This window comes from Suricata suricatta, chromosome 6, assembly GCF_006229205.1.
Source record: "Suricata suricatta isolate VVHF042 chromosome 6, meerkat_22Aug2017_6uvM2_HiC, whole genome shotgun sequence".
In the NCBI taxonomy this organism is placed as follows: domain Eukaryota; kingdom Metazoa; phylum Chordata; class Mammalia; order Carnivora; family Herpestidae; genus Suricata; species Suricata suricatta.
Genome location: NC_043705.1, coordinates 55,791,084 through 55,818,780, shown reverse-complemented (window position 1 = coordinate 55,818,780; position 27,697 = coordinate 55,791,084). Strand labels below are relative to the sequence as shown.

Genomic DNA, 27,697 nt, shown 5'->3' with positions numbered 1-27,697 from the left:
TGACATTAGCCCCACTGAAATGAGGAAATCTTTTACTATCACCCTGGATCATTTTCCTTTTAATCCTCATCTATTCCTGATTTTGCCCTTTCCCTGCATCTCTATCCCTTTATCATCAGCCCTTTTGGAGGCTGCATCAGTTCTTGGGGTCTGGTTGCCGGGTCCATTCCAGCAGCGTCCTCCCATTGCTAACTCAGCAGGTGCACTCCTGTTGCTCGTTCTTTCATTCAGATGTGAGTTGGACTGTGTCTGACTGGACACAGTCAGACCAGACACAGTCAGACTGACCAGACTGGAAGTGGGTGCAGAGCATTCATCTGCCCTGGGTGCTGCAAACCATCTGAAACCCCTCCAAATATTCAAGTGAATGACTAAATAAAGGTTCAATTTCTGAGATTTTATTTGAATCACAGGCTATGGCCATTGTTCCCCTTTTCTTGATCATTGATATGCTTTATTTAAACTCCTAGAAACAGGAAGGTATCACCTGGCTTGGTCCCCAAAATAACAGAAAAATCCCTCAAATGCATTGTGTTTTTTATGACTCTCAAGAAATCACCTACAGAGAAGAGAATGTAATTGAGAAGGGCTCTGTGCATAAAATCCTTTCTTGTTAATGAAAGCATGGGGTTTTAGTGTGCACTTGTGATACCTAAATCTAGTGTATGTGTAATAAATACCTAGATAGGAGCGTGCTCTGCTCTGCACATTTGATGCTGCTGCTGGTTGTGATTACCATCAGTGAAGATGGCTAATATTTATTGAGCACTACTTTTGTGCCCGGCTCTATATTAAGATAGGTATTATTGTTATCCTCTTTTTACAAATGAGAGAATTAGGCCCTGAGAGCAATTTCCCCAAGCTCATAGCACTTAACTCCAATTCTTTGAATCCATTTCCCTGAAATTAGAAATGTGGCAATTCGGATGATAGAGAAAAACACTGGCAGTCATAAACCAGCTAGACACCTTTTTGTTTTTATCTAGTCATCAGTCAGCTCAAGTTTTCCTTAAGTTCTGACAACAGAATGTTCTTAAGAGTATCGTTAGAGGCGCCTGGGTGGCTCAGTCAGTTAAGTGTCTGGCTTCGGCTCAGGTCATGATCTCACGGTTCGTGGGTTCAAGCCCCGCATCGGGCTCTGGGCTGACAAGTAGCTCAGAGCCTGGAGCCTGTCTTCAGATTCTGTGTCTCCTTCTCTCTCTGACCCTCCCCTGCTCATGCTATCTCTCTCTGTCTCTCAAAAAAAAAAAAAGTATGGTTAACTTAAGCTTTAATTAAGGAGAAGCCTCAATGCAGAGCACCCCACTGTCCAATGTGTAACTGAGTGTGGCCCTGGAGCCCGTGCCAGGGCCCCCCCCCCCCGCTCTGATGCCGGTCAGCTCTGTCCTGCCATTCTGGCTTCATCTCCTCTGAAAGGCCCTTGAATGAAGAGATCCTGTCCCTTTCTCTACTCACTCCATGAGATAGAAAGCCTTCTCTACCTTCCTGGCTACCATCTCCCCAAAGCTGGAATGGTCCTTAGCACATGGTGAGCACTCCCAAAAGATTTGTTAGGGGGGTTGGTGAGGACTCTCTTCCCAGCCAGGACCATGGTCCCTCAAATGCTCTCGAACAATCCCCTTGGACTTCAGTGTGACTGATCAGGGGCCAGATTGGACAAACAATTCCAGTATTGTGGGTTTGATTTGCTTAAATCCTCATGGGGACCAGGAGCCACCCTCCCCCCACTGCCCAGTATTCTATTAAATAAGCAGCATCTGTGTACAGAACGGTTTCCTAAAAGTCAAGATTGTGGAATGGCTAGATGAAGGCTCAGAAGACACTATCCAGTAATCAAAGAAAACTTTTAGTGCCTTCAGTCTCAATATTTAGTGGCCTTTACTCCATTTGTTTATTTGTTCCTTACTTTGAGCCCCATCCCCATTCTTGAGCCCTTCTCTTCAGTCGTCCTATGCTAGGTCCTGGGAATGCAAAAATGAGTGAGATATTGTCCTTTTCCTTGGGAGGCAGAGTTCCAGGGAAGATGAACCCATGAACAACATAGAGAAGTGTGATAGGAAAGGCGTATATAAAGCGCAGATATATAGACACAGTGTCTAGGCAGGATGGTGGTGGGGAGCAGGAAATGAAAAGGACAGAAGATGTGACATTTATCCTGAGAATTAAAATTTAAGTCAGGCAGGAAAGAAGAGGGTGAGCATTTTAGGGAGAGGAACTGCCATGTACAAAGGCAAAATTAGCATAAAAGGACATGATGTACCCTAACAACAGGGCAAAGTAAGTTCTACATGAATGAAGCACAGGGCACCTTTTTTTGGATAAGATTTTATTTTTTTAAGTTTATTTATTTTGAGGGAGAGAGAGAGAGAGTGTGTGTGTGTGTGTGTGTGTGTGAGAGAGAGAGAGAGAGAGAGAGAGAGAGAGAGAGAGAGAGAAAGAGAGAGAAAGCAGGGGAGGGGCAGAGAGAGAAGCAGAGAAAGGGAGAGAATTCCAAGCAGGCTCTGTCTTGCAAGTGCAGAGCCTGACGTGGGGCTTGAACCCATGAACCGTGAGATCATGGTCTGAGCCAAAACCAAGAGCCAGACGCTTAACTGACTGAGCCACCAAGGCTTCCCAAGATTTTATTTTATTTTATTTTATTAATGTTTATTTATTTTTGAAGGAGAGAGAGACAGCGTGAATGGGAGAGGGGCAGAGAGAGAGAGAGAGGGAGACACAGAATCTGAAGCAGGCTCCAGGCTCTGAGCTGTCAGCATAGAGCCAGACATGAGGCTCGAACTCACAAACCTCAAGATCATGACCTGAGCTGAACTCGGGCACTCAACCAACTGAGCCACCCAGGCGCCCCCCACAAGATTTTATTTTTGAATAATCTCTATGCCCAATGTGGGACTTGAACCTACAACCCAGAGATCAAGAACCACATGCTCTGCTGACTAAGCCAGCCATGTGCCCCAGCACAGGGCATTTTTTTATGGAAAGGGTAGGAGTTGATGCCCAATAAGCAGGTTGGGGCCAGATGTAAAGGATTCTATATGTGGACTGAAGTTTGAACTTTTTCCTGATTAGAAACCAATTAGAGATCTTTCAACATGAACATGGCTTGATTGGTTGGGAATTCACAATGATGCCTCTGCTAGCAAAGTGAAGTAATCTGTAAGTTATCACCAGTCCAGGTGGGAGGAGTGCCAGACCTGAGGCTCTGCAGTAGATGGGGGTGGACGGATTTGAAATCCATGTAAAAGACGGCCATGGCAGAAGGGAATGCACATTCAATCAGAAATTCAATGTACAGGGCTGCCTGCGTGGCTCAGTTGGTTGAGTGTCCAACTTCATCTCAGGTCATGATCTCACAGTTGGTGAGTTCGAGCTCCACATCAGGCTTGCCACTGTCAGCCTTTTAGCACAGAGCCTGCTTCAGATCTTCTGTCCTGCCCACTGTGTTCCTCCCCCACTCACACTCACTCTCTCTCTCTCTCTCTCTCTCTCTCTCTCTCTCTCTCTCGCACTCGCTCTCATTCTTGCTCTCACTCTCTGAAAAATTAAATAAAAAACATGAAGAACAAAAAGAAATTGAGTGTACAACAAGAGGGTAAGAGAAAACCAATAGATTGTAAATTGAGTGTCAGATAGGTATTTTCTCCAGGGTCTTTTCAAAGAAGATTGAGTTTCCCTGATCCTCTAGATGACTTTAAAGACATACATTAACCCTCCAATTTGCATTTTAGTTAAAATTTTTTGAAAAAACTAGGCTAGAAGAATCAACCATCAGCAAGTGGTCCTGTTTTTCTGAGAAGGAGGTGTCTTGGTAATTTTTGGTATTTGAAGTCATGTTGTCTACTCATCTGTCACACTTACATTGTTGACTCTGTTCAGAGGAAAGTCCAGGCCCTTGTGTGAAGCTGTTGGAGCCTTTCTTGCTTTTTCTTTTAGGACCCCTGAGTCAGAGGAGAATATCTTGGGTGAGTCGGGTTAGGGAGCAGTGAGATGGAAATACACCTATATTCAGGGCCACCTCCCATGGGCAAGCCACAGCATTACCTTGCTGGGGAGTCGTCCTAAAAACTAAGGCTGCTGTCATGCTTCCATCTCAACTTTTATCAGCTGGTAAGGACGAGGCTTCATGGTCATATACTTCACACTTTGGCTCAGATCTTTGGCCAGCCAATGTTTTTCCATGACCTTTTGACAGTTATTTTTGTTCAGTAAGGAATAATAAAGTGAGATTTCCCATCTGTATATGACAACATTTGTTTTATTTTGACATTTCTTTTCTAGACAGCAAAGTGTTTATAATTAGGTTTTCCCTCTGCCAAAAACATTTGCGGAAAAACCATTTCCCTGAAAAAAAATTACAGAGCTTCCTTTATGAGTTGGAGTCATCTTATATTGATTTGGAAGATTTTTCCTAAGCCCGTCAGGAAATGAAACAAAATTTTCTCTTGAAAATTCTTAGCAAGGACAAAAGTTAACTTCTGCCCAAAAGTAGATTAGGACAGAAAATGAAAAGAAACATGTTTGAAATGGTGATGGAGGAGCACCTGGGTGGCTCAGCTGGTTATGCATCCAACTTCGGCTCAGGTCCTGATCTCACAGCTTATGGGTTCGAGGTACACATCAGGCTCTGTGCTGACAGCTCAGAGCCTGGAGCCTGCTTCAGATTCTGTGTCTCCCACTCTCTCTCTCTGCCCCTTCCTGGCTCATACTCTATCTCTCTCTCTCAAAAAGAAAAAGAAAAAACAAAAGGAAAAGAAATGGTGCTGGTTCCATTGTCTTTTTAAGTTTTAAATTGTCAGATTTAACTGAGCAATATTGGAAACCTTATTTCATTATATAATATTTCAAAGGAGATATTTTAAATGGAGACAGCAGGCTTTTGCTACCAGCACTGAGCCAGTATCATTTAGAGCAGTCTACACAACAGAGGGGAATAATAGTGCCGGCTCAACCATTCTTGACCTCACGAGCACACAGCGCAAACGTTTATTGCCGGTGTGTTTTTGTATAATATCAAAGTGCCTCCTTTTAAGTTTTGAATAGTTGGTTTTGGGTGACATATTCTGTGAGGTATAAGGAGTACAGAGGAATTCCTTCTATCAAATGATGGTGACTTCTTGTTGTGAATATATAGGTTTCCTCATGGGAAATGGAAAGTGTATGTAATAAACTGGCTTAGGTGACTGTTTGGGCCTTGACTTTTTGTCAAGAAGAGATGTGAGGTTTTAGGTTCTTTTAAGTCTGTGACAGCAAATGGTCACCCACCCATGTGTTGAAGAATTGTTGTCTTCATGTAATCTAGCTCCAGACTCTTCTCCCTCCCTTCACAAAGTACAGAGAGGATCCAGGGACCCAGTGGGTTAAGGACAAGCAGAAGCATCCTTAGCAGGATAGCCTGGCATTTCCTACTCACCAGCAACAAAGGTTCCTCTACAGGGAATCATGAGCACCTAGTAGAAAGAGCATCACTTCTGCTCTATCCAGAGGAAGAGTGTACGCTTTGCTGAGATTTACTGTGCTTCCGGTTCTCCTAGGAAAGTGACGCCTTATGTGGCCTGTAGGGATAAAACCTCCTCTTCCCCCGGGACATCAGGAACGTGGCGCTCGGGGGCAGAAGGCTGCTGCGGAGTCACGCAGACCTTGCGTGAAACCTAGCTTTGCCACTTATTAGCTCTTTGGACTTGTCAAACTCTTTTTTTTTTTTTTAACATCAAAGTGGGTAATACTAGACTGAGTTGTTATAAATTACATTAGCTGCCATTTACTGAGCACTTAGGTTGTGCCAGGTACTCAGCCAAGCAATGATCATAAGTGGTGTCATTTCATTTTCATCATAATACACGAGGTAGGAATCATTAGCTCCACATTAAATATAAAGCAACCGAGGTAGCATATTGCCCTGAGTCACATAGCCAGTGAGTGGTTAGCATCAGGCTTCGATTCCAGGCCGGTCAGACTTCAGAGTTTTCGAGAGATAATGTAAAATTAAAGTGGTGCCTGGTGCATAGTAGGTGCTTAACAAATGCTAGTTCTTTTTCTTTTCATGTGTTTCCTGTAGCTTTGATCATGATTTCTGCGTTAGATTTTTACATCTAATGGTCCACAGAGCAGGTCTGTCCTACTGCCCTCATGTGGCTCACTTGGATAACAGTGGTTTATAAAAAAAGACTTAATTGAAGTGCAATGTGTATGCAAATAAGGGTTATTTCAAATGTGTCTCTAGAGTCCCCTATGTGTATGGATACTTTTGGAAATACTGATGATTCTGCAACCTTAGTGCAGAAGAAATATCACTCTTTTCCCCTGCAATCCAATTAATTTCTAACTGAGCTGGAACCAGCTGGTAAGATACTTAATTTCAGTCACTCTTGTAACTTCTCCTCTGGCTTCAGCTCAGTTGTCGTGGAAGAGTACCCTTCTCTTCCCTGGAGCGGTGCGTGGTGAAGCTTTGTCTTGCCATCCTGTCGAGAAGGGAGGAACTTCTCTTGCAATTATTTTTTTCCACCCAACTGCTCTGTTTACAGAGATGTTTAGCCCACTGGAGAAATCCTCAACTTTCACACTTAAACAAAGTGTTCAAATCACTGGAGTAGAAATTTAATTCAGTTACCAGTGTAAATGTTAGAAAGTTTTTCCAGGTGAGTAAAATCAAAAGGTCTGCTGTCCCCGCTCAGCAGGAGTTTTAACTCAGCAAGTAAAATTTCACTCAGAGGTTTCTTTTTTACATTTTATTTTATTTTATTTGAGAGAGAGAGGTGGGCAGAGGGAGAGACCATCTTAAGCTGGCTTCACGCACAGCAAGGAGCCTGATGTGGGACTCAATCCCACGACCCTAGCTAGGATCGTGACCTGAGCTGAAATCAAGAGTCAGACACTAAATCAGCTGAGTCACCAGATGCCCCAAGGTTTCTTTCCACGTACCATCAGGGGCTCAGCTTACCTGGATTCATTGTCCTATGTAACACAAAATTGCCTGCATGCATTTGCAAACTCATCATTGATTATTAGTACAGGGCTCTGTTTCAGGCAGATATCCTCAGGGGACTTGTTTGTTTTTCAGTGACCATATCCAAGGGGATTTGGATGTCTCATGTCAGAGTTGTGCCAAGCTGCCCTCTGGTTAATGCAGGGAGTGTTGGGTGGGAAAAGGGTGGTTGGTACTGGAGGAGGTAAGAAGGAGGTATCATTTTAGTTCTTATGCACCATTTAAAAGTAACATAGAAGTCTGTTCTTGAGGTGCCTGGGTGATTCAGTTGGTTGGGTGTCTGACTTCGGCTCAGGTTGTGATCTCACAGTCTGTGAGTTCAAGCTCCGTGTAGGGCTCTGTGCTGACAGTTCGGTGCCTGGAGCCTGCTTTGAATTCTGAGTCTCGCCTTCTTTCTGCTCCTCCCCCATTCACGGTCTCTCTTAAAAATAAATACACATTTTTTTAAAAAGAAAAAAGAAGCCTTCTGTTCTTAACTGAGTCAGGCATTGTCCTCATGCAAAGACCTACCTGTATTTCAGATAATGGAGGACAGACATTGGCAGGGGGCAATAACTGGCCCCTTCGAGGAAGAAAATGGAGCCTGTGGGAAGGAGGCATTCGAGGAGTGGGCTTTGTGGCAAGCCCCTTGCTGAAACAGAAGGGTGTGAAGAACCGGGAGCTCATCCACATTTCCGACTGGTTGCCGACTCTCGTGAAGCTGGCCAGGGGAACCACAAAAGGCACCAAGCCTCTGGATGGCTTCGATGTGTGGGAAACCATTAGGTACGTGTACCTCTTCCTTTTTCTCTCCTAGGGCAGAAACTGCAAGACCAGCCTGACAGGAGTGGGTGAGAATGATAACTTTTGTGTGGAAAAAAAATGACAGTTAAGTTTACAAAAAATTATTTAAAAGAAGTGGAAATGTCTTTGAACTATTGTAATTATATATCCCTTTCATGTTCTGAATTTGAGACTGTGGCCCTGCGCTTTATACATGAAGAGGAAGGTTGTCATCAGCCGCTTACCTTATACGGAGGTGTTTTAATCAGAGAAGCTTCTCTGAGATGTAGGATAGGGTATTGTTTGCTTCCTCAGGGGACCTACCCTGTGTTTGCCTGGAGAATAGAGAAGCAAGCAAAGGGTAGAGCTGGAAAGTGAGCCAGGGAGCACCTGTGCATAAGTATCTAATGAGCACCCATTATGAGCCAAGCCTTGTTTTAGGGGTAGAGCAATTAGGAGTGAACAAGAGGCAAGATCCTGGCTCTCATGGAGCTTATATTCTGGTGGGGAAGGGCAGGGGGCAGCAGGAAATAAACAAGTAAACCCGTGAATAAGCCAGCTGACTTCCAATAGCAATAAACACTATGAAGGTAATAAAACAGTGTGTTGTGATAGAGAGAGCTGGCAAATGTCAGGGAGCGACAATCTGGGGGGCAGAACTGGGACTCAGCCTTGGCAGTGATGGCAGTCCTTCTGTTTACCACCACAGTATAGAAAAATGGTGCCCAAGGTGAGGAGGTATACACCTTCGAGGGTGCCGAAAGAAAACTGTCAACTTGTATTTGTATTCAATTTTATCTTATCCTTGTTTAAGAATAGTCTTTATAAGATTTATAATAGATTAGTACATATATCCAAATTATATTACATATATATGTATTGGAGGTATTGTTTTTACTGATGGAATGGCATTTGTCTAGTGCAATAGTTTTTAACCTCTGGTGTTACAGAGGGAGAAAAAGTGGATGATTGGTCCTGGTGACCAACAGGAGACAACCTCTACCTCCTCTCCTTCTTCATCCCACTTCAGATACACCATCTCAAAAGTAGTAGGGTTCCTATTCTTAGGAAATATACAATAAAGTAGGAATTAAGGGTCATGATAACATGGTAACCTACCCTCAGATGGTTTAGAAAAAAATGTGTTTATGTATTTCAATACATATTTCAAGACACAGAGAGAAAGAGTACATGTCTAGTCAAATATTAACAATAAGATAATCTGGATAAAGGGCATCGATGTTCTTTTACTGTTTCTTATTTCTGCAAATCTTAAACCATGCGATTCTGACCTGAGCCGGAATCAAGAGTCAGATGTTAACCAACTGAGCCACCCAGGTGCCCCTGTTATTTACCATTAAAGAGAACTCAGCCATATCTACATCATCTAACAGCAAAGCCAAAAAGTAAACCACAGAGCTTTCTCTCTCATTAGTTGTTTTGAACGTTTATACTCATTATTTTCTCATTCATATAAGATGACATTTTTCTTATTCTTTAAAATATTTCTGTCCCTTATTCATGATCTAAACTTGATATGTGCACATGTGTTCTGCAGTTAATCTATTTTTATTTAATTTTCCTGAGTGTGGTAATCTATACTCATTGTAGATAATTTGCAAAGCACAGACAATAAAAATAATCACCCAAATCTTACCTGGAAACAGCTACCATAAACATGTGTCATATTTCCTTAAAATTTTTCTTCTTAATGTTTTTTACTACCTTTTTTTCCCCTCACTGAACACATCATCAGTTTTGATCGTACCATCCAAGAAACTCATTGCAAACATTATTTCAATGGCTGCGAAATTTTTTTAAGTTTATTTATTTATTTTGAGAGAGGGAGAGCTCACTTGAGCAGGGGAGGGGCAGAGAGAGAGGAAGAGAGATTCCTAAGTAGGTTCCAAGCTGTCAGCACAGGACCTGATGGGGGGCTCAATCTCATGAACCTTGAGATCATTACCTGAGCCAAAATCAAGAGTCGGACATTTAACCGACTGAACCACCCAGGCACCCTGACCACATATCCTCTCATATATCTTGACATATTAACTTACTCATTCTCTTAATACAGATTAATTTTTGTTTTTTATTAATAACACTAGAGCAAGCAATTTATTCATAAAATATCTATATTTTGGATTTTCCCATTACATAGAAATTATCTGAAATTAAATTATTAAACTAGAGAATGACATTTATATCTGAATGTCACTCAGTTTTATTGCATACACTAAAATTTTTTTTCTTGTATTAAACACAAACTCTGAAGTTTGCCTAATTTTGGATAGTGAAGAAACTAGATATTGAGTTAAATCTGAAGGTTGATTTTGTTAAAATATCTATATATTTCATCACCTGCAAGGCAACAAGTAGCAATCGGAGATGAGTAGTCAAGGAGCACCGGGTGGTTCAGGTTCTGTGGTCCAGTTAAATGTTGCCTGATACCCTTCTCTTCTCTGACTGACTTAGGACTGGTAAATTCATAAGGTCAGGAAAAATGATATAGTTTTTCATTTTTCCACCTTTACTGAGAGATAATTGACATAAAGCATTGTGTGAATTTAAGGTGTACATCATGATCATTTTATATACATATATACTGGGAAGTGATTACCTCTGTAAGGTCAGTTAACACATTCATCAGCTCCCATAATGACTATTTTTGTGTGTGTGTGTGGAGAACATTTAAGATCTGCTCTCTTAATAACTTTGAGGTATATAATACAGTATTTTTAAAAAATTACTCTTACTTCTGAAAGAGGGAGAGAGAACACGAGCGGGGGGGGGCAGAGAGGGAGGGGGACAGAGCATCTGAAGTGGACTCAGCACTGACAGCGGAGAGCCCGACATGGGGCTTGAACTCACAAACCTGAGATCGTGACCTGAGCTGAAGTCACTTACTGAGCCACCCAGGTGTCCCCTAGTACAGTATTGTTCACTATAGTCAGCATCCTGTGCTTAGGTCCACAGAACTCCCTCGTCTTTTTGCTGGAGTCTGTGCCCTTAGTTCCCTGGCCCTCCAGTCCCTGGTCACCACCCTTCTACTCCGTTTCTAAGAGTTCAGCCACCCTCTTTTTATTTTAGATTCCAGGTATAAGAGATATCCTACAGTATTTGGAGAATGACCATTTTGAAGACATTTGATAGACATTACTACACTGGCTTCCAACAAAGCACCAGAGTACTTTTATTCCACTGGTGAATGAGAATTTTCATGTCCTTCACTACTTTTCCTTGTACAGCTTAAAAAAACCTCTTTGTTAATATTATAGGCAAAATTGTTTCATTTTAACTTGAATTTCTTTGATTATTAAGTAAATTAATTTTTAAATGTTTTATATTTTGTTTGTATTTTCTCTTTTGGAAACATTTGTGACTTTTTACACTTATTGAAGTTTGTGTTTTCTTGCTGAAATCAGTTTTTCATTTGCTTTTTGCTTAGAAGGCTTTTTTTCAGCCTGAAATGTGCTATATATTTTTCTCTAAGTGTGGTGCTTTGATTTGCTTCCATGTAATTCTTGAACTGTTATGAGATTATTGGGTGTATTATGTTATATCCAAATCAGAGGACTGGGTTTTTATCCAAGTTTTTGATTCATAGACCTCTCTGAGACTCTGAGAGCTGTGAATTTACAGAAAAAAAAAACCCTAAACATATGCACAAAAATTTGGAAGAAATTAATTTTTATAATATTGGACACTGATTATATATTCTTTTTTATGTGATTACACATAAAAATATTTGAGAAATATTCTTTATGAACCTGTCTCTCTCATTAATTTTTAAATGTTGTTTATTTTTGAGAGAGAGAGAGAGAGAGAGAGAGAATGATCAAGGGAGGGGCTGAGAGGGAAACAGAGGATCCAAAGTGGGCTCTGCATTGCCAGTAATGAGCCTGATGCAGGGCTTGAACTCACGAACCGTGAGATCATAACCGGAGTCAGACACTCAACCAATGGAGCCACCCAGGCACCCAATCTCTCATTAATTTTTAGTGCAAAAATTGATACTTATTAATTTTTATGATGAAAATGAAATATAATGAAAATTTCTACGCAAAGCAAAACTTCAGCTTCAATTCAGCTTTTCACTAATTTCAATGTGAAAACTGTTGAGGTTTGACTTACAGAAGTAGGAGAAAGTTGTGAGTGGTTTTGATATGACAACATATGGTCATGCTTGACATCCAATCTGTTCTCATTTTTATTTTGTTTTGGTGGCAAAAGTGTTGGAAATCCTGGCTTGCCAAAGCACACCATAGCAAATGGAGTCAAAACTCTGGAGTACACTTCGCCAAATGAGGGTCTCTTGAGTTGAGAAATAGTTGAATTCAGGGTGAATAATTTCCTCTGTCCCCAGCTCACTGAGACTGTTATCGTTGGCAAAGTCAAAGACTTTGATGTTCATCCATATTGCCAAACTTTGAATTATAAATCCACATTTCAATCTTAAGATTATATTGATTATGAATAACCTTTAAAAGTTTGGCATATGTTTGCTTCTGCCTGCCAAGAAATTGGAAAAAGTTTGGGCACCTTTAACTCCAGATTGGGGAAAGTCTCTCTTTAGTGTCGGAAGGATACTGAACTTCTAGTGACCCATCTCCTACAGCACAAGGGCTCTTCATTGTCGAGCAGCATACATAATATTGACTGCGAGGTTTTAGCCAAGAGATATGGCCAAAAATATTGTCCAAGTATGCTAAACCATGACTGAGAGGGCTTTTCTGTCCTATTTGAAAAAAAAACCAACCTTAAAAAAAAAAGATGATTTCTTGCCCAAGTTTAATCAAGCATTTCAAAACTCTCCTCTGGAAATCCAGCAGATTTCTCTTCAGTAAGTGAAGAACTATTCTCATCCTGCTCCTATTCCTTTATGAAATATCCTAAAAAATGATTCAGCCCCTCTGGCCTTGAACTTGATGCTTCTCATAGCATTAGGCAAGCCATCATTTGGTATCAGTGGCGTAACATTCAGCACCCGTGACTGCTGGTGGAGAAAGCATCCAGTGACAATGACATCTGGAGCTTCTTATCCAAAGCAGCAAAACCAAATGGACAGCCAAAGGTCAGGGATGCTTGGTCTGTGCCCAGGGTTATGGAACCTTCTCCTAGTCAGATTTTTACTTGGAATATCATTTTCAAGATAATGGTAATTTTTGAAAATTTCAAGAGCGCTCATGAACTAGAATCCCAGAAAGAGAGGTGGCTGTGCTGAGGCATCACAGGCCTCACTGGCTGCAAAGTTATCAGTTTCTCTGAGACCTGCTTCAAAATATTAACGTTTTAGAAGAAATGGGAGTTCTGGAGTGAGTGACATTATTTGCAGTAGGAGCTCCTTCAACTGCTTCAGTTTTTCTTCATTCCAAACCACAGAGCACATGATCGTTTCTAGGGGACATGGCTTCTCCTAGTTCTTTCCCCTTCTGTAAGGTTTTTCTGCTTTTTCAACTTGGTAAGCAGCCTATAGGTTATTTTAAGACATTTCAAAGGATCCATAATCACAGTGTTTTTTCTTCTTTTTTAAACCTATTCTGTATTTTATTACACTTATATAAACAAAAGCAGAACCCCTAGTCATGATGGTAGGAATGTTTTTCCTTCTCATCAATGGGAAACTCTGGATGTTAGAACATGACAGTAGTGATAATCAAACACTCTCTGATGATCTAAAATATCTTTAAAAGCGTAATAACTTAAAAACTTAAAACATCTCCCCTATGGATTCAATTTCAAGAGGAATGTTGAAGGGAAAAGTCACTCTACACCCCACTTTTACAGATACCATGAAGGCCAGTGGTCAGTGAGCCAAAGATTAAGAACCTCTGGTTTAAAATGATTCTTTATTCCAAGTATTACTAAGACCACCCAGACTGATTATTGAATAATTACTATTGAATAATATTTACATTGTTGTTATTATTATTATTATTATTATTAAATACTGTTTTCATTTCTTTGACATATAGAACCATTTTAATTATGTTTTAGGTTCTTATTACTACTGTGATCTGTCTTGGTACATCTGTTTTAGTCCACTCACTTAGCTGTTCTCATGTTAACATCTCACTGTTGTAATGTGTAATCTGCTGCAAATATACATTTTAGAGTATGTTTAAATACCAGGTTTAAATAGTTATCCACCTTTCCATTCTATTTCTTTTGCAAAATTTTCTTGGCTAGTTCCACTGTTTAAATTTTTTTCTGAGCTCTAGAATTACTTTGTTAAATTAAAAAAAAACTTCTTATAAATTAGAATGAATGAGATTAAACCCAAAAATTAATTTGAGAAGAATGAAAGTATACAGTCTTCTTACCTAGATACTTAAAGTTGCCTTTAGCTTACTGATGCTTTTATCATTTTTTTAAAAATTATTTTTCCTCTGTATTTCATTTTGGATAGAATCTGTTGTTATACATGCAAGTTTATTATTTTTTTCTTAATGTCTAATCTTCCATTAATTTTATTCAGTGTATTTTTCATCTCTCCCTTTGTAGGTTTTTACTTCTAGAAGTTCATTTGGGTCTTTTTTATATCCTCCATGCGTCTAGTCAACTTTAGGAACATAAAGAATACAAGTAAAGTAACTTTCAATGACTTCTGCTAATTCCAACATCTGTGTCAGTTCTTGGTTGGTTGTGACTAAATGATTATGCTCTGTCTGTTTCCATGACTTTTAATCTTTGATTTGATGCCAACTATTGTGCATTTTACCTTGTTAGGTGCTAGATATTTATGTATTATGGTAAATCTTCTTGCTTCGTTCTGAGATGTAGTTCCTTAGAAATAGTTTGATCCTTCTGGGTATTGCTCTATAATTTATTAGGCAGGTCCAGACCTGTGCTCACCCTAGGGCTAATCCCCTACAACTGAGTCAGAACCTCCCTAGTAATCTATGTGGTGCCCTTGGAATCTGGCTGGAAGGAGCAGGTGCTATTCCCAGCTCTGTGTGAGTGCTGGACACTGTCCCCTTTCATCCTTTCTGATAGTTCTTTCCCCACTTTGGGTAGTTCCCTCCCATACATCTGATCAGTGCTCAGCTAAGTGCTTTATGGGAACCTCTGCAAACTTTTTTCTGTGCAGCTTTCTCTTCTCTGGTACTGTGTCCTATGTACTTTAGGTCCCTTGGTCTCCCTAGGCTCTCAGTTCTACCTTCTCAGCTCAGAGAGTCTGTTGGTGTATTACCTCTCCTTCTCTGCACCAGGGCCTGGAAACTCTCTCAAGGTAGTAAGCAAGGTTAATGATCAGACACCTCCTTTGTTTCCTACCCCTCAGGGATCACTGTCCTTTCCATGGTATTCTGTATTTTGAAAACTGTTGTTTCATATATTCTGTCTAGTTTTCTATAGGTTGTTTTAGGTAGGAGGTCAGGTCTACTCTGTGTGCTACTCTGTCTTGGCTGCAAGCAGAAACACTCAAAGAAAATTTTATTGTGCCTTTACTTTCTTGATCAAGACTTTCCTGCTTATTTTCTACTTTCAAGAGCTTATTAATTCAGTCTGGGATCATAGACCCAGCTTTTTGAAACATAATATTAAACTTACAACTCTTCTTTTCAAAAAGTTTTTCTTCTGAATTCAACTTTGTAATCACATATAGAGAAATTATATATGTTGATCTGTACATTTAATTATCTTTAATGTTACCAACATTCCTTTTATTATCTAAGTTCTCCATTCCTCAGTTCCTAAGTTTAATTAATCTTTTGGTTGGTTGCTAAATATTTCAAAGTAATTTTCAGCAGAGGTACATAAATGGTGAGGGTTTTTAAAAAATCTTTGCACATGAAAGAATATCTGTTACCTTCAAGCTTAGATAATAATTGCACGATTCTTGCCACATCTCTTCTCCTCAAGAGTCTATAGACATTGCTGTCTTGTCTTCTGGCGAGTACCATTACAGCAAAGGTTTACCTGCAAACAAAAAGAAGGCTGAGACTGCCATCCTGTATGTGACAAGGCAGAATTTATGTCAATTCATGGTAAATAGAACAGTGGGGGCGGTGCACATGAATTCTTCCTTGACCTGACTCTCTAGAAGTGTGTTGCTTACTTTACAAATATATTAGGTTTTCTCTAGCTTAATTCTCTTGTGGTCAGAGGACATACTTTTATTCCTGAGTCCTTTTAAATTTGAGCTGGGCTCCATATGCTCTTTTGTGGTGTCTGTGCCTTGTGAACTTGAAAAAAATGTGTATTCTTTAGTTTGAACCATACTTCAAGGGCTCTTAGGTGCAGTATTAGGTTTTTCTTGATAATCCAATCAGAAAATATTTTACTTTTGTAGATGAGTTTATATATATTGCTCTGACTGGTATTTCATTTCTAGCTTCGTTGTATTGTTTTATATTTACTTGTATCTTTGACCTTTGATTTTTCAGTTCTTTTAATATTTAGAATGAATTATATTTTATTCTAGTATTCACCATTATACTAATATCTTTACAGACGGTCCCTGGTTTATAATTTTTTGACTTTATGATGGTGCAAAAATGGTACACATTCAGTAGAAACCATACTTCAAGGACTCCTGGGTGGCTTAGTTGGTTGAGTGTCCAACTTCGGCTCAGGTCATGATCTCACTGTTCCAGAGTTCAGCCCCGGGCCAGGCTCTGTGCTGACAGCTCAGAGACTGCAGCCTATTTCAGAATCTGGGTCTCCCTCTCTCTGACCTTTCTCAGCCCCTGCTCTGTGTCTCTTTCTCAAAAATAAATAAGCATTAGGGGCACCTGGGTGGCTCAGTCGGTTAAGCCTCCAATTTCGGCCCAGGTCATGATCTCACGTTTGTGGGTTTAAGCCCCACGTCGGGCTCTGGGCTGACAGCTCAGAGCCTAAAGCCTGTTTCTGATTCTGTATCTCCCTCTCTCTCTGTCCCTGCCTGCTCATGCTCTGTCTCTCTCTGTCTCAAAAATAAATAAAACATTTAAAAAATAAAGAAATAAGTAAGCATTAAAAGAAAAAACAGAAAGAAACCATACTTCAAATTTTGACTTTTGATCTTTTCCCTGGCTAGTAATAGGCCATCTGATGCTCTCTTAATGTCCTGGGCAAGCTACCAGCTGGCTGCACAATCTCCAGAGTAGAAACAACTACATGTTGACAGCCATTTTGTTTTTCACTCAGTACAGTATTTATTAAATTACATGGTGTATTTAACACTTTATTATAAAATAGGCTGTGTCAGCTGATTTGCCCTATTGTAAGCTAATGCGAGTGTTCTGAGCACATTTAAGTTAGGCCAAGCTATGATGTTCTATAGGTTGGGTGTATTAAATGCATTTTAAGCTTATTCTGTTTTCAACTTAAGATGGGTTTGTTGGGATATATTTCCATCATAAGTCAAGTAGGGTCTGTATGTAATTCTCTTAGTCCTCATCTTTTACTTAGGTTCTACTACTTGGTTTGTTGGCTTTAAATGGCATCCTTGACTCCTGCTTATTGCCTATGAGGAAATTAGCTACATACTGAACTTTCACCTCTTGTGTTTTATCCTTTCTTCCAGTTTTATTCTTAGTTGTATTATTTCTACCTAATCAGAGCAAGTAATATATATAATACTGTTCTTCCGTCCTTAGTCACAATTTTATTTTACAAAAATATATTTATTGCTAACCACTTGTCCATTTCTAAAATGTTCTCAACTATCTCTTAGTTGGAGGAATTAATTCTTAAAAAGATTTCTCAGGATTCTTTGAATTCTTGCATATTTATTAGTGTATTTTCTATAACCTTGATAGTTGAAAAACAATTCAACTGATACGAAAGCTTTGTTTCATCCTTTCTTTCCTTGAGTTTCTTGAAATGTTGCCCCACTCTTTCTTTGTTTTTTTATGTTGCTGTTGGTAAGCTTAATGTCAACCTGATTTTTTTTTTATTTTTTTAATGTATTATTTATTTTTGATACAGAGAGAGACAGAGCATGAGAGGGGGAGGGGCAGAGAGAGAAGGAGACACAGAACCGGAAGCAGGCTCCAGGCTCTGAGCTAGCTGTCAGCACAGAGCCCGACGCGGGGCTCGAACCCACGAACGTGAGATCTGACCTGAGCCGAAGTCGGAGGCTCAACCGACTGAGCCACCCAGGCGCCCCTTTTTTTTTTTTTAGCCTGATTTTATTTCCTTTTCAAGTGATGTGGTCCTTTTGCTTGGAGGCTCAGAACACTTTAATTATTACTACTATTATGATTTAAAGTCTAAGACATCTACTAATTCTGCCTCAAAAGTGGCTCTGCTGGATCAGTTTTATAGATGTACGGTGAATGTTCCATTTCAGAGACCTGTGAATTACAGTTTTAAATATTTCACTGTTTTGTGTTTTCTCTTCAGGGACTCCAATTATGGATATTATTGAACGTTTTTTACATATCTTTTGTTTCTGTTTCTCTCTGGCCCTTTTTCTTTATTCTAAATTATCTTCTTTCTTTTCATTATTATCCTTTACATGCCTTCACATACTTTCAGTTATATATACTGTCCCTTCATTTATGAGACTTTGTCTTTTCTTTTAGTTTCTCCCCTTAGTTTGGTGTCAGAGTTTTAAAATTTTTGATTGATGGTATTTTTTTATATTGGGAGTTGCTGATTTAATTCTATTTAATTCATGTTGAAGCATTGTGTAACAGTTTTCTTCTGCTTTGTGGCTTTTTCTTTTCTTTCTTTCTTCTTTTTTTTTCATAGTGGGAAGAATGTTTTCATTTGCCCCAAATTTTTAATTTTCATCTACTATTTTTTAAACTTTCCATATTAACTTGGTTTAGATGCTGGGTTCTTTTTGTTATTCACGCGTACGTAGGTCAGCTTTTCCTGGATCTGTAGTGGCAGGCAGTCTGTGTGGATAGGATTTGGATAGTTTCATTTATTTCTTAGTTCAAAGATACCTTCCTTTATTGCTACAGTAAAGTACACTTTTTTTTTAAGTTTGTTTATTTATTTGTGGGAGGGACAGAGAGAGAGGGAGAGAAAAAATTCCCAAGCAGGCTCTGCGTTTGTTAGTGTGGAGCTTGACGCTGGACTCAAACTCATGAAGCATGAGATCATGATCTGACCTGAGACCAAGTGTAAGGTATTTAATGGACTGAACCACCCAGGCACCCCAAGTATACTTTTAAAAAATAAATGTTACTTTGTCTTCCTGGTCCAATTTCTTGTGATTTTATGATAATAGGTTGTTTCAGTAGGACCCTGATATTTTGCCTCTTATTTCTTTCCCTTTACCATCCACCTTCCAAAAGACACCTGTTCTTCGTCTGCTCCTGTCAGAACTGGTGCCTGCCGGAGATTGCCGCTCTGGCCCTGTACACTGTCCAAGCCCGTCCTTTTGAATCCTCAGTAACCTGTCCTCTGATCCACTCAGCATCAGACTTGCATCTCCATCTTTTTCAGGCAGGGCAGGGTCCTTTATTTCTGGGGTTTATATTTCCAAGCACAATGTGAGTTCTTTCCCACTTGTGTTCCCTCACCTTCTTTCACATAATCCCAGCCTGACTCCACTCTAGTTGACGCTGGTACTGACTCTTCAGGTCTCAGATGCTTATTTCCTCACAGTCACTCAAGGTTTAAACACGTCCTGTCTCCTGCTTATGTTGTAGGCTTAGGTATTGAGTGATTTTACTTTCTTTCCTTTTTGTATGGTTTTTAAGGAGAACATGTGGAGAGATTAAAATTTAGATGCCCATCATTATTTTAGAAATCTAGAAACTCACATGTTCTTAGTTAAGGACTTGCACCAGTTTAAGAAAAGCAGCCCTAGAAACTCTAGAAGAAGCACATAAATATAAATGTGCGATCATACTGTAAGATGGTTGATGACATGAAAACGGTAGGGACTTCTGTCCAGTAGCTCTGCATTCAAAGATTCCCAAGGCAATATATATGTGTTTTTACATTAAAGCAAAATATTTAAGGAATGATGTATTATTCTTTGATTCTCTACTTTACCACCCTTTTTAATAAAAGAGCTTCTGCTCCAAGGCCCTAGTATGTAGGACTCTGAGGCTTGGTTCAGATTTTTTTTTGGTCATGCAGTTTTGCATGTGAGGATGCTATATAGTCTATCTAGTTTCTTCTGTTTCCTCTTGTGGAGTCTAGTGTTTGCTGCCTGGGCAGACATGAGCGGGGGTAATAACTGGAGGTGAGGGAGGAAAGACCGCGATGGACTAGCTCTAAAGACAGCTGATGAGAGTTCACTGCCCACTGTATATGTAGTGTGATCTCTGAGTCCCATAGCTAGAGGTGGACAAAGCAAATCCATCTTGTTCTGTTTTCTTTGGGACCAGGTTTTGGTTCTTCCGGTAGAACTCGGGAATATGTTGTTCGTGTCTTCAGCACTGGCATTAGTGAAAATCCCCTGGAGACTTTGGCATCTGGTCTTTAGTTTCCAGATCTCTTGCCAGTTTTCATCTTTTTGTAATTCTTCATGGGTATTATCATGGAAATTGGAAGACAGGCATATTAGGCCCTGCTGGTTTGCTCTGAGACTAACCCAGAAGTCCTACTGATTATTTTTCGGTAGTGAGTAGGAAAAGATGATTTTTAGGGGACTGATGCAGTTATTCTTAGTAATATCACTTTTTTCTTAAGTAGCCTACTTTAAAAAATTTAATACGATTTCTTAATAAAAATATACATGAAAACAGTCTCTCCATATATAACACTATATCAAATGAATTTAAGTTACATATTTCCTCATGAAATTTAGTCAAAATCTTATAATTCCCATGCCTAAATTCTTTATTCATGGTTATGTATGTATGTTAAAATGGTTTTTCAAGGAGCATAGGATTTATGCAAACCCCGTATCACCTGGACCCACATAACAAGGAAAAGACATCCCTCCAGGAATTTCACTGGTACAGTTGACCCTTGAACAGCACAGATTTGAACCGCATGGGTCCACTTATACACGGATTTTTAAATATGAATGCAGCACAGTACAGCAAATGTATTTTCTTTTTTCTAGTTTACTAGATTGTAAGAACATAGTATATAATACATATAATATGTAAGATACATGTTAATCGACCACTTATGTTATTGGCAAGGGTTCTGGTCAACAGTAGGCTGTTAGTAATTAAGTTTTGAGGGAGTCAAAAGTTGTATATGGAGCTCTGACTGCACAGGGGTCAGCACCCCTAACCCTCACTTTGTTTAAGGGTCAACTATGTAAAGGCTACAAATGTGACCTTTGTGGTTAGATGTGATTCAGACCTTATCTCCTCCATTTGTTATTTGTGTGACTTTGGGCAGGTAACTTACCATCTGTAAGCATCTGTTCCCTCATGTGTACAATGTAATGTGCACAATGTCATGTGCCCACCTCACAGGCACTCATGAGCATTTAGCTTAAGAGTGTGTATAGAGCACCTAGCATAGTGCCTGGAACACGGTCACAGCTCGTGCTGAGGTGAAGATGGTAACGAAGATGATGATGCTCCCAAAGAAGTAACAGGTCAGATAGTCCTCTGTGAGTGTTTCTTGAGTTTTTAAATCAATAACTTTTTTCTAAATTTCATCTCTGAAAATATCATCATGCCTATTTCTATTTCTAAATATCTGATACTGCTTTTCAGGGTGTGGCTTTTTATGACAGATGGTCAGCAGCTAGTGGCAAAATGAGTATGGAATTTAATAGCATTTCATTTATTTATGGGAAATGTTTTACTGCCCCACCCTTCAGCTAGTTGGAAAATGAAAGTCAAAAACTGGACATTCTATTTATAAATGGACAGTGCTGTGATCTCAGTGTCTGAAACTGTAGACTTTCAGAAAATATTTACACCATATTAGAAGCTAGTCACCGATCAGTGTCCTGTTATTTTTAAAGTGAATCCAGAAAATATGAACTTGGTAAATTAAAATTGAATTCTAAAATGTCATCAAAGACAACTGTATATCATATTATGTAAGTTTTTAAGAGAAGAGTGTGGAGGAAATGATTATCTCTTTTGTTAATAGAGGCACTTGGAGTTAATGGAGAAATTTGGTAATAGAGCCTTGAAAATAAGCTGAATGAATGGAAAGGTAAGACATTCAAGGAGGTAGTGAGGCCACGCCTTCATCTTACTGCAGAGACAATTTAGCATCGTGGTGAGAAGTTGGGAATTCAGGAGTTAATTTGCCCGAGTTTCAAACCCGCTTCTGTCACCTGTTCAACCATGTGATCTTGCAAATCACTTAGTCTCTCTGTGCCAAGGTTGTATCTATGTCCTAGAGTCAAGGATCAAATACAGTAATACACGTAAAGCATTTAAAGTGGTGTGTGACACATAATAGATGCTCTATTAATACTAGTGCTATTATTCAGACTAGCCTGGCCCAAACAAACCACAACACAACTCCAGTTTGGTTGTTGTAGACGTGCATGAAACATGCGCATTTCACTGATTTAGAGGTAGGTCTCTGTCATTAAGCTGTCAATGTGAGCAACATGCTACAGTTCTTTTTCTGCACATAATTCTTTGTCTACTTACTGCTGTATCATTAATGTAAGCTGGAGTAGGTAAGTGGGCATTGCGAGGTAAGATTCTTTGAACAGTTCCTTAGCTGCCTATATTAAGAAGCTAATTAGAGAGTTCTGCTTTGTCCCTATCAGTCTGGAGCCCAAACATTTCCCATAGTAAAAACACCCATTGTCTGGCCATAATAAAACAAGGCCATTGAATGAACCTGTGTGATTATTGAAAAATCATTTCCCACAAACATCATCAGTCATTCATAGATGTGCATTTCACAAATGGAATCAACAATCTAATGAAGATAGTGTTGCTTGTGTAGCAACTACACCATGTCCTTAATCTGAAAAATAGGGAAAAACCCTAGATAATAAATAACAATATATCTTCTTTATATGTAGTTTATGAGAAGTAGACTGTGTGACTTCCCTAGCTTTGACACTGATACTTTTCTGAAACAAGACTGGGAGAGAATATGGTAACATGTGTTAGAAATTGAAGTTAAAGCTACACCAGTGTATTTAATAAGGGGAATTCTTACAGGCAAGAAGAGTGGATGGGAATGTAAATGTTCCATTGTGTCTTCATATTATTCTTATATCTGTGTCTCAGGTTATAGTCTTGTATCTGTGGTTATATTTTTTCCATGTCTGCAGAGTCAGGATCCCATTTGCAATAAGAGGTGTTCTTGTTTGTAAGCTACCAGCTTATTCAGCACATATTGTATCTCAAGCTTTATGTGTGTGTGCTTTATATAGGCTGCCTCACTGAATTCTCAAAACAGTTCTGTAAGGAGGTACTTTTATCCACTCTCAATTAGTGAGGGGGAAAAAGCCTGTGGCTTATAAAACTTTGTGAACTTGAGATGCAGACCCTGAAAGGCTATGTCCTTAAAGACAATGCAGGATTGCATATCAGAGAATGAGACCTTCAGAACTGGTCAGGAGGACCACAAATTACTGAAGCAATTGACAGGGTCCACTTTCTAGTGCTTTGGTTGTATGGAAATAAACTTTGGAACAGCATAATGTACAAACTAATCATGAAGTACTACAATATTTGTAGCATTATCTATAAATGCATAGATACGTAGAGAAGATAGAAGCAAACAGAATGTTGTAATATAAAACTATAATTAGCCTGATAAGCAGTTATGAGTTTGATGAAGCCACTATTTATGTATAAGATTGTGGTGATCACATAGTTGGTTTTGCTGAAAACTGTGTCATGAACATACAAAACACTTTTTTTCCCATCTCACTTTGGTACACGTATCTTGGAGGAAGAAAGTGTATCATATGCAAAAAAATTGTGTTCAAGGTCCTTATATCCCTATACAGGGGCATGTTAAAGGGACTGATTGTAGGGAGTTATCAATGAATTTCTTAAGGTACTTTCTGAGGACCTAGGACTTCTTTTCAAGGGGAAGCTATTATCGTTATACATGGGCTCATTACATAAGTGTCCTAGAAACTAGTCACCCATCTTTTGATCTATTGAAAAAAATCAAGAAGTTAGAACATATAATCAAATGTGTTGACTTAAATAACAAGGCTCAGGATTATTGATTTTCACCCTGAGCTGTGTGTTAGAATCAGCTGCGTTTGTGACAAGGACACCGAAATAGTTTACGTGGGAAAGAATAATCTTTTCAATAAATGCTCCTGGGATAACTGGACATCCACATGTGGAAGAATGAAATTGGATCCCTACCTCACAGCATACACAAAAAGTAACTTAAAATGGATCAAGGACCTAAATGTAAGAGCTAAAACTATAACACTCTCAGAAGACATTGCAGAAGTAAATCTCTGTGACCCTGGATTAAGCAATGGATTCATAGATAAAACACCAAAAGCAACAAAAGGAAAAATAGGTAAGTTGGAGCACATCAAAATTTTAAACTTTTGTTCTGCAAATGATGCTATCAAGAAAGCAAAAAGACAGCCCAGAGAATTGGAGAGAACATTAACAAATCATGTATCTGATAAGGGACTTGTATTCAGAATATATCCAGAATATATGCAACCCAGTTACAAATTATAAAAAGACAAATAATACAGTTTAAAAATGAGCAAAGTATCTGAATAGACATTTCTCCAAAGCTATATAAATAGTCGATACCTACATGAAAAGTAAAATGTAAATCACAACCACAGTGAGATATCACTACATACTAAGATGGCTGTAATCAAAAAGACAGACATCAACAGGTGATGCTGAGGGTCTGGACGAATCGGAATGCTCATACCAGGCTGGTGAGAGTGTAATGTTACAGCTGCTTTGGAAAACAGTTTTGTAGATCTTCTAAAGATTAGATATAGAATTACCATATGACCCAGCAAGGCCACTCCTAGGTATCTATCCAAGAGAAGTGAAAGCAAATGTCCATACAAAAACTTGTACGCGAATGTCCATAACAGCATTGTTCATAATAGCCAAAAAATGGACCAAATGCCCATCAACTGGTGGATGGATAAAGAAAATATGATATATCCATATAGTGAAATACTATTCAACCATTTAAAGGAATGAAGTATGTGATAAATGTTAGAACATGGATGAACCTTGAAAACATTACACTAAGTGAAAGAAGCCTGTCACAAAAGGCCACATATTCTATTATTCCATTTCTGTAAAATATCAGGAATAGGCAGATCTGAAGGAACGCTGTAGATTAGTGATTGCCTAGGGCTGCTGGGAGGGTACACAGTTTTTATTTAGTAGGGGAGAAAACATTAGATGTGTTGATGCTTGTACAACTCTGCATATTCTAAAAATATTTACCTTTACACTTTATTTTTTTAATGTTCATTTATTTATTTTGAGAGAGAGAGAGAGCACAGGGGAGGGCCAGAGAAAGAGGAGAGAGAGAATCTCAAGCAGGCTCTGCACTGTCAGCACAGAGCCGGATGTGGGGCTCAAGCTCACCGTGAGATCATGACCTGAGCTGAAATCAAGAGTGGGATGCTTAACCACTGAGCCACCCAGCCGCCCCCTAACTGAACGCTTTAAATGGGTAAATTATATGATTTGTAAATTATATTTTAATAAAGCTGATTTTAAAAAAATTACCTGTATATATCTGCATGCCCAGACTGAAGCACATATCAGTGAGATCATACTCTTATGGTGGAACCCACACATCAGTATTTTTTAAAACTTCCTAAGTGATTGAATTGTCTAGCCAGGGTCAAGAATCACACTCTAGAATTAAGTCTAAACTAAAGGAATTCTAATTTAGAAAACTCTGAAGGAGTTCCAGTCCCATGTGAGAGGGCTCCAAGGGACTTCCTTCCTCTAGACTTGCCACTCAGAGTGTGGTGCTCAGAGGAGCAGCAACTGTACTGCCTATACTGCCTGGGAACCTGCTAGAAATACAGATTCCTGGCCCCACCGTTCAAATAAATCACAATCTGCAGTTTAACAGGGTCTCCTAGGGATCCACATGGACATTAATGTTTGAACAGCTCTGCTCCAGAGCAGTGGTTGCAACCCAGTGCCTGTCAGTTGCACAGAGGAATCACCCATTTCAAAAAAGTACTCATGCCTGGGTTCTGCCCTCTGGTGATCTTTCTGGTTATAAGAGACAGCCTGAGCATCTGGATGTGAAATCTCCTCAGGTAATTCTTTTTTTTTTTTTTTTTAATTTTTTTAAATTTATTTTTGAAAGAGAGAGAAAGAAGGCAAGCGCACGAGTGGGGGAGGAGCAGAGAGAGAGGGAGACACAAAATCTGAAACAGGCTGCAGGCTCTGAGCTGTCAGCACAGAGCCTGATGTGGGGCTCAAACCCACAAACTGTGAGATCATGACCTGAGCCAAAGTCTGGCACGTAACCGACTAAGCCACCCAGGCGTCCTGTTCCTCAGGTAATTCTAATGTGAGACAAAGTGAGAGTAACTTCGATTATGATGGTGTTTGGAGACATTTAATGGTGAAGAGAAGTTAAAGGTAAAATAAATACATGGAAGAACACTCATAAAAAAAGTAGACGTTATTGGTGACACAAATTTCCAGAGGCTAAGAGAAGGGATGGCACTATGACAGTAGGGCAAGAGGTTTGCCCTAAAAAGACACAGGAAAAGGAAAAGGTAAAGAAAAGATGAAGCATTTTTCTCTCCAGACACATGAGTGAGATCTTTTATATGATTATTAGATCACTTAGGTGATCAAGGATTTGTGAGCCCTTAAGAGTGTTTTTAAACTGCACTGAAAATATGTGCCTGCTTATTGAACTTTCCTCTCTTTTAATCTAAAAAGAGAATGTTAGCTTATTAATACAGTGGTAGAGATTTTCTCCCAATAACCAGAGTGCTGGAGTCCAGTTTCTTGGTTCTGGGGAAATCAAATTCCTACTGGGAGCGGAGCCGAGTCAGGGGGGTGTTGAGTCTTCCGTGCGGGCATCGCCAGTCTTGGGCTACACACCTCTGATGACCAGTATCTCTCTGCCCTTTGCTGGTCACTTGAGAATCATGGCTCTAAAATATTCCTATGCAGTATGATGGAGCTTGAAGAGCTGGTCTTTGAGATGCCTGTTTATCACCCGACTCCCCAACACCCCCCACCCACCCCATTCTCCTGTGCTCTTCTCCGGAGGCTTGAGTCCCCTTCTCCCATCCAGCATCAGGGCACTGTGCCCTGGTCTCCACTGCAGTGAGCCACACGGTTTCTGTGCCTTCCTGAGTTGATGTGTATGTATGTGTGTATGTATATGTATAATCACTTTCGGGAAACCGTACTGGTAACTTAGTGCAGCATAGCTATTAAAGGAAACCCACAGTCCTGCCCTCTCCCCCCTTCTTTCCTTCTCCCTCTTCTTCCTCTGTCCTCGCCTTTTCTTCCTCCTCCTGCTCTCCATTCGTCCCCACCCTCCTTTCCTCTCCTCCCCTCCATCTCAGGCATTAAGATCCTGCACCCAGTATTGAAACAAAGCCGTTAGTGTTGAGATTTGAGAACCTAGTGACTCTAAACTCATTATTGTGTTTTCTCCCTTTTGGTAAAGGGGATCCTGTTCTTAAATGTACATAGGACTTCTCAGACCCCTGAGAGGGAATTAGGTGATCATTCATTACAATGATAGCTATGTTGTAAGCACGTAGAATACAATCACATTCCAAAAGTTACCATGTTTAAATGCTGTGTGTATGTCCTAGTTTGTGTAGATTTTCTTGTCTTTAAAATCCTAAACTCTGTAAAATTATCTGAGTTTTCCCCTTGTTACACTTTTATTTATTTATTTATTTATTTATTTATTTATTTATTTATTTTTATACAGTTTATTTATTTTTGAGACAGAGAGAGACAGAGCACAAGTGGAGGAGGGACAGAGAGAGAGGGAGACACAGAATCCCAAACAGGCTCCAGGCTCTGAGCTGTCAGCACAAAACCCAATGCAAGGCTCAAACCCATGAACTGTGAGATCATGACTTGAGCCAAAGTTGGATGCTTAACCAACTGAGCCACCCAGGTACCATCCCCGCCCCCCGCGCCCCCCTCCCCC

The 27,697-nt window shown here is 39.6% G+C and overlaps 1 long non-coding RNA gene across 1 annotated transcript in view; it reads left to right on the top strand.

Moving 5' to 3' along the window:
* The first annotated feature begins 7,506 nt into the window (after positions 1-7,506).
* Positions 7,507-27,697, top strand: part of LOC115294542 — a 46,245-nt gene continuing 26,054 nt past the window's right edge. The window contains exon 1 of the long non-coding RNA XR_003909946.1: positions 7,507-7,747. This is a non-coding gene — a long non-coding RNA (uncharacterized LOC115294542). The remainder of the gene's footprint in view (positions 7,748-27,697) is intronic.